This window comes from Triturus cristatus, chromosome 1_2, assembly GCF_964204655.1.
Source record: "Triturus cristatus chromosome 1_2, aTriCri1.1, whole genome shotgun sequence".
Lineage (NCBI taxonomy): Eukaryota > Metazoa > Chordata > Amphibia > Caudata > Salamandridae > Triturus > Triturus cristatus.
The window spans coordinates 222,284,086-222,296,411 of NC_140580.1; the positions used below are offsets into that span (position 1 = coordinate 222,284,086).

At 49.6% G+C, this 12,326-nt stretch overlaps 1 protein-coding gene across 10 annotated transcripts in view; it reads right to left on the reverse strand.

Annotated features, from left to right (window-relative positions):
• Positions 1 to 12,326, reverse strand: part of SEC24C (SEC24 homolog C, COPII component) — a 1,178,749-nt gene that overhangs the window by 233,872 nt on the left and 932,551 nt on the right. The window lies entirely within an intron of this gene.

Genomic DNA, 12,326 nt, shown 5'->3' on the forward strand with positions numbered 1-12,326 from the left:
TCCGAGATCAGAATGCACCGCGTCCTCGCACGGCTGGAGTAGTCTCTGTGGGACGGTGGCTGGGATATGGCTGACATGGCTGGAAACCCCTTCAGGTGCCACAAAAGGGGGGAAAAGAAAGACTGGCCACAGGGAGTGGAGGAAAGGCCCAATGATCTGGCCGTAGCACAAGAGCCCTTGAACCTGACCAGGGCAGAGTTTACCTTTTTCCCCAAAAAGGCGGGTTCCATCAAAGGGCATGTCCATCAAATTGTCTTGGACATTGCTCGAGAAGCCAGTTGTACGAAGCCAGGCGTGGCGCCTCAAGGTCACGGTCGTTGAAATCGATCTGCCCAAAGAATCGGTTGTATCTAGGACACACCATATGGTGAACTGTTTTGAGTCCCTCCCATCCTTTACAGCCTAGAAGAGCACAGCCCAGGCCTCCTCTAGGACTTGCAGCACTTGCGCATCGATTTCCCAAAGGGATTGGGAGAAACAGCCGAATAACAATGCAGTATTCAATGACCGCAATGCCAAGCTGGAGGAAGAAAACCTCTTCCCAAATTAATCCAGCCTCTTGGATTCCCTACCCAGAGGGTAGAAGGGAATGAGCCTTGGGACGTGGAGGCCTGCACCACCAAAGTCTCTGGGGTGGGGTGTTGGCTGAGATATCGTGGGTTGCCCAGAGCTGGGCGATGGCGACGTGCAATCGTCCTATTCACAGGAGCCCCTGTGCTAGGTTTGGAAAATGTTCCTAGAAGGACGTCTGCAAGTGCCTCATGAAAGGGCAACAGGGGTTCAGATGTGGAAGTCCAGGTCGAAGCACCTAAGTCTGGAGATTAGTCCTGACCTGCACCAAGGGCAGCACCAGTCGAAGGACCTCGGCTGCCCTCTTAACCATCATGGCATAGGATGCCCCCTCCTCCAAAGCCACTGTTGGCGGAGAGAGCATGCCAGTATCTGGAGAAGTATCCAGTCCACTGGCCTCCTCAAGTTCCCTATACCAGTCCAAATTCTCCTCAGAGATTTCCTGGGGTTTAAGAGGGTCCACAGACCCCTCTCATTCCTCTACTGAGCCCAACACATCTTCAAAGTGCTCAGGCGTCAACATAGAACCCCTGGATTCTGTCGATGCCGTTTCGGCTCCGTGTCGTCGGGGATGAGGATGGGGCTTGCACCACCGACGGGTATCGATGACGTCGCAGGCACTAAATTCGGATTCGATGCCGGGGAAGGTCGCAATGGCACGACCACCGTCGAATCAGATCTGGGATCAGATCTCTGGAACCCCACTGGCGTTGTGACTGGAGCTGACCGCAGCGAACCGGATGGGGCCCCTGCCAACTCCACGGGGCCCGAATACTCACCAGCGGGGTCGTTACGCTCAAATATGCAGCAAATGGCCTTGTAAAACTCTTATTTGAGCAGGAGTCGCTCCAGCTCCCGGAAAGGGGTGGCGGCGCTAAGCTGAGGTGAAGATGAAGTCAGCTTGGACGACCTCTTCTTTTGCCTCTTCTCAGAGGATCTCGAATGGGAGGACGACGACTTAGGGCTACATGAGCAGTCCCGCAACCTCCTCCTCTTTGATCGGAGTCTCGCTTGACGGTGTCGACTGCCGGGCCGCAAGTAACTTCATTGCCTGCTCCCTCAAGGTCTTCGTAACCTTTGCCAGACGGTCCAAACACAACTTTGTGTGGTGGCCGCACTCAAGACACCACAGACATACACAGTGACCGACATTATGTGGTAACAAGTCCCGTACAGCTTGAAACCGGTCTTCCTCAAAGACAACCCTCATGCACGAAGTCGTAAAATCCCAAAAATTACGACCAAAGTTGAGAAAAAGCCTGCCAAAAAGCAGCAGAGGGGTAGATCTTCCCAGATAGGCGCTTAACTGGCGCGGACAGAAATGAACTAATGTCTGGGTGGCGGAGCTGAGTGGAGCCACCAGACGTCGCATGCAAGAGGTATTGTGTTGCTCAGCAAAAGTTTACGGATCCAGCCTGACGCCTGGGAAATTCAAAGGTGCAGTGCATTTTCAGAAGTGGAAGACAGATGTTAATAAATCAGTGCAAGTTCACAGGCAAGAAAGCAAATGAAATGATAGTTGAAAATTTGCAAAGCCAAAGAAATAAAATGCTGTTAGGTGACAAAGCTCTTTAAGGTGACATAAGGAGTGCTTTAGAATTCAAACAAAGACCAGTAACTTGCTGGTGTGTGTTCTTTTTCAACAACAATTTTATTAGGTTATTCTGCAATAGGAGGGGCAATAGCCCTACAAAGACATGTAGGAGAGAAAGGATGTTGTTCACTCCATTTTCCACATTTCTGTCCTCAAAAACATGTAGGTGAAACAATATAAACAATATGCAGACAGTTCTCAATCTCCACAGTAGTAAATACGGCATAACGGCATTAGTGTTCACACACAAACAGGGCAGCAATGCTCTATTAAGATGAAGTAGGGAGTAAAGAGTAACAGAGATCAAGGGGCATCATTTAGGAGTCTGTATCTGGCAGAGGGGGAAGGTCATTTTCCCGATATGTTGCCCATCGGGTCAAAATCTTGCGGTGTTCTGCAGGGCATCCCCGGGCGTCGAAAACAGCAATCGCGGCCCCCATAAATTTTTCTAACACGGTTTTCCATTTATCTGGGGTCGGGGGAAATGTCGCCTTCCACAATTGCACTATGTCCCTTTTGGCTATGGTAAAAGCCAGAAACAGTAAGTGCTGTTTGTACCGATTCCCCACGATATTGTCAGTAGAATGTAACAGGAAAAGTCGTGGGTCGAGTTGGAGCTTCCACGACAGCAACTCATTCAGGCAGGACATAATCCTGCGCCAAAAGGGTTGCAACGCCGTGCAACTCCAAACCATGTGTAGAAATGACCACTCCTCCCGGTCACACCTCAGATATGTAGGGGACTGGATAACACCCATCCGCCAGAGTCGAGCTCTTGTATAATACGAACGGTGTAGGAATTTGAACTGGATCAACCAATAGCGCGTGGAGACCGCCGCACCCCTCGGGCTGGCGATGGCTTCGGCCCAGTCGTCGTCAGTCAGGTCTGGAATGTCAGCCTGCCACGCAAGTCGTGTGGTACTGTAAATTTCGGAACCATGTTGGTAGCATGGTCCTACCATGTCGATTTTGGTATCAGCGAACCGCAAATGACTAATGCGGTATGTATGAGTGTTTTCGTCATGTTTCCCCGATGAACTCATCGTGTATACGATACTACATATTAAACCCTCGGGTTCCATTTTAAAACGGTAACCATTTTGTGGTTGCCCTCACATAGCGCGCAGCCTAAGGCCATGCCTAGGCCTAAAGGACACGTACACCTTCTGTGACTTCTTTGTGACCTGTGCAAACTGACTCCGCTGCCCGAGGTCAGTCCTGCCGGGCCGGTTCCTTTTACTGCGGCCAAATGGGATTAGAGACTGCCCGACTTTTACCGAAAACTGTGTGGAGAACCGGTGGTTTGATCTCTAGGGAAGGACCAGAATAGAAGCGCGAGTAGCGTTTTATAAGAACGTTTCCTCGATATCGAGTGAGCAGATTCGGAAGTGCTATATTTAGAAGATACATTTGTCATTTAACCCCTGTCCTGAAGAGGCCTCAAGCTTTCTTTGGCTGAAACGTGGTCACGTCGACAGATATTGGATGGAGGAGTCACCTGAGCTCCAGTGATTCACAGACTGTCGTTGGGACACCTGAAATAACATTTGGGTCATAGTTGCCCTCATTGCTTGTGTTCCCCATTTTTAGTTTGACTACCTCCAAGTGGTCCGCCTGATACTTAGAAGGGGACACTGATGAAAATTGTTTGCTTTTGGGTTAATTGGTGTGTGTTATACATTTAATTGATGTTGTGTGATATATGTGTTTGTATCTTTCATTGTATAAACGCCTGTTTTGACAGATATTGGATGGAGGAGTCACCTGAGCTCCAGTGATTCACAGACTGTCGTTGGGACACCTGGAATAACATTTGGGTCATAGTTGCCCTCATTGCTTGTGTTCCCCATTTTTAGTTTGACTACCTCCAAGTGGTCCGCCTGATACTTAGAAGGGGACACTGATGAAAATTGTTTGCTTTTGGGTTAATTGGTGTGTGTTATACATTTAATTGATGTTGTGTGATATATGTGTTTGTATCTTTCATTGTATAAACGCCTGTTTTCTTGTGATATATTGTAAATGATGCCAGATGTATTCTATATGATTATTTGATATTTTTGAAGGGGTAATTAAATGTGTCTTTTCATGAACGATTGTTAGATATATTTTTTCCGTGATACTTTTCTTCATACATATATATATTGTCCCTCATACCCAGGTATCATAGGGTGATTTGGGTATAACCCTGTTGTTTTTGACAAATGGGATTAGCATCAGGGCCCGACACATCATAAAGTCGTGCATCCCACACGAACCCTGACTAATCTCTTTCACATCTGACTCGGTTTCCTACTTTATGGCTTGTTTTACGAGGAGGAGATGCCCGTTTTTATTGGGGTCTGCTGATATCTGATGAGGGTTCTGAGCCTTGCTGGGTAAATAATTATGGGCTGACCGAACTGAAATGTGGGATCATCATCATGACTCTGTTGTTTTCGTTTGTAGTAAAATATGTGAATAACCACTTGTAAAATAGGGGCGGTGTTGCCCAGAGCGTAATATTCCGTATATAAGAGAAGACTGGGTTTTGGTTCGGGGCAGTCTCCTGAGAACATACACCGTGCTGTACTTCTCGGATACCTGTGATTGGTCTGCAGCCAATAAATACGATCTTTGACTTCACCTAGAAGACTCTGTGTTTCTGTAGTCTGAAACAGGAAGAACTCGAAGTCTTCGGGTGTGTCCCCTGGCACCGCTGGGTTGGTTCCGAAAAACCCAGTACTTCAGTCGTGTCTTGTCGAGGGTAGTGGGCATGTGGGTCGTCAGAGTCTGGTATATTTGCCTGATCTTGTGAAGACCAAGATCACCCATTAGCACGCAGCCCTCCAGAGGATGAAATTCAGGGAGGGTCTCTAACGTGCGAATCTGGGGGGTGAGTGCGTGTCGGAGTTGAAGGAATTCGTACAATTGTGACTTATGTAGGTCAAATTCGGCCTGTAGTTGTTGGAATTATTACAATGTGGTGCCCCGTAGCACATTCTCGAGGGGCGAGATTCCCACAAGGTCCAACCCCCAGAACCCCCACCACAGGGGAGTCTGCTGGGTGAGTTTCCCATTCCAGCCCATCTGTCGGGTTTTGGCCCATCATAGCTGTATCACAACTCTCCCCGCCGGCGGCAGAAATTCTAGGCGTGCGGAACTGTACAATAAATGAAGGGGGACCTGCTCCATCGCTGCATGCTCTATTGAATAGGCCGGGACTGTGGGGGAGTTATACCACCACTCATTCACTACGAGGCTATGGGACGCTACATAATAGGAGTAAATGTCTGCAGCTGCAATCCCCCAACAGTACGTAGATTGTGCACATGTACGGAGTGCAACTCTAACTGCACCACCATTCCAGAAGAATTTATTTTGTATGGCAGCAATTTGTGCAAACCATGAGCGTGGAATAGGGTATGGGAAGTTTTGAAGGCGATAAAAGATCCGAGGTAATGACACCATCTTAAAAATGGCTGAGCGCCCGTATAGGCAGAGGGGGAGAGAAGATCATATTGCCGCTTCGCTATTGAGGCTTGCTAACAGTGGGGTGATATTATGCGCCAAGGAGACTTTGGGGCATGGGGAGACATAAATGCCGAGATATTTGAAACCATCCGTTGCTCGGGAGAGTTGTGAGGCCCATGTGCCACAACCCTGGTGTCCGCACACCAGGAATAGTATAGATTTGGCGGGATTTGTATGTAAGCCTGTAGTGCCTCCAAACACCCTGAGGATTTCCAATATGCGGGACCCAGAATACCAGGGGTCCGTCATGAAAAAGAGGATGCCATCCGCGAATAACGCTATGCGGTCCGATCTCGACTGAGACCAGTCGAAACCCCGGAGCACCGGGTCGCTTCTGACCCATGGCAAATAATAATGGTGCCAGGGGGCAGCCCTGTCGGGTACCTCTCTGGATGGGGAAGGAGCGGGAGCGGTGACCCGCAATGCGGACAGACGCCGTCAAATCAGTGTATAACAGACATATATACGCCAGGAAGCGTGGTCCAAAGTTGATCGCCTCTAACAATTGAAATAGATACAACCAGCACAAAGAGTAGAACGCATTATCAATATCGGCGAGGAGCACGCGGCTGGCTGACCAAGCGCCGGGACCGCCGCCATGGCGTTATGGAATCTCCGGATATTGTGACGGGTGGCTCTTTGAGGCTTGAAGCCGGACAGTTCGGGTGACGCACGTACGCAGGCAGTCCGCTACAACTTTCCCTAACAATTTGGGTTCAAAGTTTATAAGAGAAATGGGGCGGTAGAAGGAGGGGTCATCAGGAGGGCGGCCGGGCTTGAGAAATAGCAAAATTTCTGCGTGCCGCCAATCCCCAGGCAGAATAGCAAGTTCCGTGGCCTCCTGGATTGCTGCCAACAAATGAGGCCCCAAGAGGTGTATGTTCGGCCACAGGAATTCCATAGGGAACCCGTTGGGGCCAGGGGCTCGGCCAGGATGGAGCGCGCTGAGGGCCCCGGTCAGTTCATCCACTGTAATTGGGGCCTCTAGTTGATTAGGGAGTCGTCGCAGCGGAATGTTGGTGAGAAACTCCGCTACGATTACGACCGAGATCTGTTCCTGTCATCTATAGAGGGTTGTGAAGTGTCTCGCAAACTCCCCAGCAACCCTCTCCAGTGTTGTGTGCAAGGACCCATCAATGCGGCGAATGGCGGGTACGACCGCCGGGGAAGTATCTGCCTGGCAGAGCCTATGGAGCATCCTGCTGGACTTATCGCCCCATTGATATATCCGGTGTTGTGACACCTCCCAATCTCTTTGGCCTCACCCATGAGATATTGTCGTAGTTCCTGTTGCGCCTGCATCAGGTTTCGACGAATAGTAGGGCTAGGGTCCGTGTTGAGCTGTGAAGCCAGGGTCGTCTGGCGTGACTCCAAGGCCTCTAGTTGCTCCCGCCGTGCACGTTTTTCTTTAGTGCGATAACTAATTTCGTTACCACGGATAGTCGGCTTAAGGGACTCCCACAAGAAGGGGCAGAGGGACCATTATCTTCCAGATAGGTAATGATCGGTGTGTGAAGCATGTCCTGATAATCAGTGCTCCGCAAGTGCCAGGGGGACATTCGCCAAAGAAAGGGGGGTTTTCTGGAGCATGTGTGAAACCGCATGGCGACCGAGGAATGGTCGGAAAGCCCACGGGGCAGGTGCGTCACGCGGGAGAATCCGTGAAGAAACACCTGGGGGACAAAGAAATAGTCTAAACAGGACTGTGACCCATGTACAGTAGACTAGTATGTGTAGTTATGTTCTGTGGGGTGGTATTCTCGCCAAACGTGAGCCCAACCCAGGGTGGAGACCAATGTATGTAATTTTGTTGGGCCCGGTAGTAGTGGGCTGTCCGAACTGCATTGTCGGCCCAGTGGCCCCATTGTATCATTCCAGTCGCCCCCTACCAAGGTCAAGCCCTCAGGTATGTCACCCCAGACTCGCAAAATCTTATTGATAAAGGCAGTCCCTAGTGGGGGAGCAGCATAAATACTGCCTATGGTGACCCTTTCCCCGTATATCATGCCAGTAACAAAGAGAAGGTTGCCTCCCGGATCAGCTGTGTGTCGCATGCTGAAAATGAACACTGCGGTGTATAACAATAGCCACTCCCCTGGAACCCCTAGTGAACCCTTCATTATATACATGATAAAAGCCAAATCGGGCAAGACATGGAGCTTTGGTACCTAATAAGTGGGTCTCTTGTAAAAGTAGGATGTCTGCCCCATACCTCTTTGCCCGACGCAACAGGGCACCTCGTTTCACCTTATTTAGTAGGCCCCTGGCATTCCACAAGACCACTGTAAGGTCTCCAAAAGGGGTTGCATCACCCGGCACCATTATCCCTTGATTTAAGAATGTTTAAAGCGAGGAGATCAACACCGAAGTGGCCTGTCTGCATAAAACAAACACACTAACACCCTAAAACTATATTCCCCTAAGACCCACCCACCGCCCACTGTCAAAAACTAGGAGTATCTGTTGCGGTGTGAGGAACAGGAGGCCCCCAACAGGGGGACCCCGCGCTCCCGCACCAATAGAACCCTTCCCACCCTAGAAACAGAAGAACAAGAGGGGAGCAATAAGTCTGTGGCTCAACAGTCCCACAATCCAGCCTCCACGCCCACCTAGAGGAACCGTCACAAAGAGAGTCTTGAGCAAATCATAATCCCAGTGAACTTGCTATTTAGTCGCCTGTAGAGCTCCACCATGTTCAAGGGTCCGCTCTGGACTCGCCGACATCCTGTCTGATCCCGAACCCCGCAGTTTTTTAGACTTGGTTCGCCGTGGCAGTTTCTTCGCGAACTGCAAGAGGAGTCCAAATCCACCACAGGTGGAGAGCTCGACCTAAGCTGGGGGCGCTCATCAGTCCAAGCAAAGACGGCCTCAGGAGTGTCGAAGAAGTACGACTTGGAGTTGTATATCACAAGCATCCTGGCTGAGTACAGCAGCATATATTGCACATTTAGATCTCGAAGCCTGCGCTTCGCCGCGGTGAAGGATTGGTGTTGCTGTTGGACCAGGCGCGTGTAATCTGGAAACACCATGATGGATCGGGATTTGTGTCGAATACCGTCTTTATGTGTTCTGGCATAGCGCAGAATTGCATCTCTGTCTGCATAGTTCAGGATTTTGGCAATGACTGACCTGGGAGCTGTGCCCGGGGGAGGCTTTTGAGCACGTTCCACCACAAAGGCCGATGAAAGGAGATCTTCCGGTATGTGGTCCGTAAGTCACCTAGTGATGAAGCCAGTCATTGAAATGCCTTCGCAGTCTTCCGGCAGGTCCACGAAGCGTAGGTTATTTCGTCTTGCTCGGCCCGCCGCAACTTCCACCCTAGAAGCCAGTTCCTGCATCACCACCGTGAGTTTGTTCACGTTTTTTTTGGAAGGTGGACACTGTGTCCTCTACTGTCTAGACTCTTGTTTCTGCCTCCGTAATGCGACTGACAGCCTTGCGGAGGTCCTGGCGCAGGAGTGAGACCTCAGACCCCACCGCTCCGATCTTGGCATCTAGCATATCCCGGGCGTAGTTGATCGCCGCCAGGAGGGCCGCATTGTCTGGCGCCAAGCAATTTCTCTCGCCGTCTGTGGCACCTCCAGTGGACGTTGTGAATTGGTCAATGGTACCCCGTTTGGGGCCTGTCCCCCCAGGCTTATCCTTGCCCATTGTGAAAGGAGGCTTCGGGCGCTGCAGCCTCACAGGGGAGAGGGGCCGGCAGCGCAGGATTAGACGTGTGCCCAGGGAAAGGCAGCCCCCGTGTGGGAAAGGAGCCGTAGGATCCGAAAGTGTGGAAGCCCGGGCCACAAAGCTATGCCGTCGAAATATAGAGGGCCTCCAGTCCAGCCAGGAGCGTGTTGTCAGCAAAGCATCTGCGCCCTTGCTCCTCAGACAACAGGGCCTGTCCCCGGAGAGCCCCACCACCTCCTCAGCGGGGACCGCAACTGGAGTAGCCGGCGTTCATTGCATTTGGACGGCAAGAGATAACATCGGGGATAGCAGCCCAAACTTGAGGCTCCTCCTGACCAACACCAGCCGAGTGATGCATCTAGTGGGGCCCATGGCCGGTCGTCAACAGCGCCCCGCCGTGGCACGCCCTGGGCCACTATTGGGGAGATCCGGGCCCCATCCCATGGGCCCCTCAAACCAAAGCTGGCCAGCAAGTAGATCCAGTCCCCCGGGACAAGCAGGGGCCCCAGTCCGGCCCACACAACAGCACAGTGTCACCCCAGGTAAGGGGCGAGAAGGGAGCCAGCGGTAATGGACAACGGTCGATATGTATGCAGGCTCGGCACTCACCTTCCGAGGCTGCGATCCAGCCCCAGCACCTCCCGGTCCTCCTCCGATGATGGCACCTCACTCCTGGGTCTGGCCGCGCTCTCCACTCCAAGCCCTGCCGGCTCTAATTGCAAGGATCAGGCGCTGACAGGACCGCGATGTCTCTAGCGGTCCCGCAGCAGGAGGAGATCAGGCGTCCGCCCAAGGAAAGCACAGCCACACTCCCGGGTAAGCGCGTGAAGAAATGGCGGATCCCCAGGGGAGGGGTGGCAGCACCTCTCACCGGGTCTGGGCTCGCTCCGGCATTCTTCGCTCAGAGCGTCTGGCAGCGCACCTCATCGTCGCCTCCCCTGTCACCGATTGGGACTCGATTCCAAGCGCCGCAGAATCGCCCCAGGTCGTAGCCAGGGCGCCAGGGGAGGATCTGGCCTACACCGCACCGGAGCGGCCTCGTCGGGAAAACTGGCACTGGAGCTCAGCCACTGCAGGTATCAGAGGGTCCCCACGCTCTATACAGCCGTGGGCATCCACAACTACAATTATTGTCTCCTCTGGGCAGGATTAATGCAGGATTCTGGCATGATTATGGCGTGGATGTACGGAGCCCGATCAGGCTGCGTCTGCCATGATGGCTCACCAAGCTATGCCCCTAACTTGCTGGTATTTAAGCATGAAGTATACAGAGATGCATCAAAAAAAGCCCAGGTGAAGGCAAACCAGAGATAAAAAATGACTGAGCAGCCAAAAAACAACATATTTGATCTTAAAACAAAAACAAAATCAGTCTGGCGCGCCCTATACAAAAATGACATACATGAAAGTCATCGAAACAATACTCTGCTTCATAAGAATTCAAATTGGACTATAAAGCAAATGCTAAAAATTTGGAATACAGTAGAAAAAAATACAACAGCTGATCACATTGGGAAAAACAATGGTTGAAATGGAATGGCGAAAACAATTAAGGAAGTATGTTGACAAAATCGACTAAAAACGGAAATGTGGAATGCACGTTAACTGATACAGTATACAAATAGAAGGTACGCAAGCATGGAAAGGCCACTGAAATAAATGGCTCTTTAGTGAGTGGGAACGTTTATAACAAGCATTTGCAATGCCACAGGTCTTGCATTTGTGAGAATTTGAGCTATTGGCAGGGGTCAGAGCTTAATGTCCTGTGGCTGTGACGGTAAGTCTCCACAGGACATGCTTTATTTTATAATGTTCTGTAGTTATTATGAGTAAACTGGAAGACTTTTTTCATCCCCATCCTGAAAAAGCTTACGTTTAGGCAGGTGCGCCCTGCTTTTATTTTGTTTTACAAATGTTATCTGGTAACATTGTATTTTATGTCCTTAGTTTTTTTTAATCTGCTGTAAGGCTTCAAGCTAGTTGTGATTAACTCTTTGAGGTATACAAGGGATGGATGAGATGTGATTCTGAAAGTTTCGCGACTTTACATTTTGCTTTTTCTACGGACTTTTTATCAATTTAAAAAAAATATATATATCATATACTTTCATCTTATACCCTATTTTATTTTGGTGTATGTTATTTGGTAGATTATTTTTATTATAGATTTCTTGGTATACACGGTTTGATTTTACTTTTATGGTTTTATGCAAAAACCGAATAAAGTGAATTGATTGATAATGACTTATTTATCTGTTTTGATAATTAACACATAAATCAAAGGCATTGTCATTTACAATGGCCATAGCTCAAACTCTTGTAAATGCGAGACCTATTATTTTCAAAGAAGTGTCCGCCATTGTCCTGGGTTGCTTGGGAAAGGAAAACGCTTATGGCGTGCTAAATATTTCAGGAAAGCATGTCCTGCCTGCAGTACAAGAAACTCATTAAAGAAAATAGTGCTTACAGACTTAACAAGCATTGAAAATGCAATAGGCCTCGCCTTCGATCTAGTTAAAGCCATTTGCTTTGCTAATGGTATTGTATAGCAAAGCAAATGGCTTTAACTTAATGAAAGGCGAGACCTAATGTTAGTGTCAGTCAGTGTCAGTCAGTCAGTGACAGCGGGCACCGCGCTCCAAATGAAAGTAATAAAAATAAGTAAATAAACGTAGCGCGGATTCCCTGAAGCGGGCACCGCGCTCCACATTAATGTATGTAATGATGAATTTTGTGTAATATTTGTTTGGCATCTGCACTGTGTTGTCACTATTCCCAATGCTGTTCGCTTAACAAGTGACTGACGTGAGTTATTTGTAGGTACAGTTTTGCCTAAACAGTATGTAAATAGGTAATGAAACAACTCAATAAAATGTTATTTTTGCACTTACACCAGACATTCCTATTGCTTCTTCAATTACTCTGGCTCCTTCTTTTAACTATGGATAGCCACTAGGAAACATGAAAACACAGCACA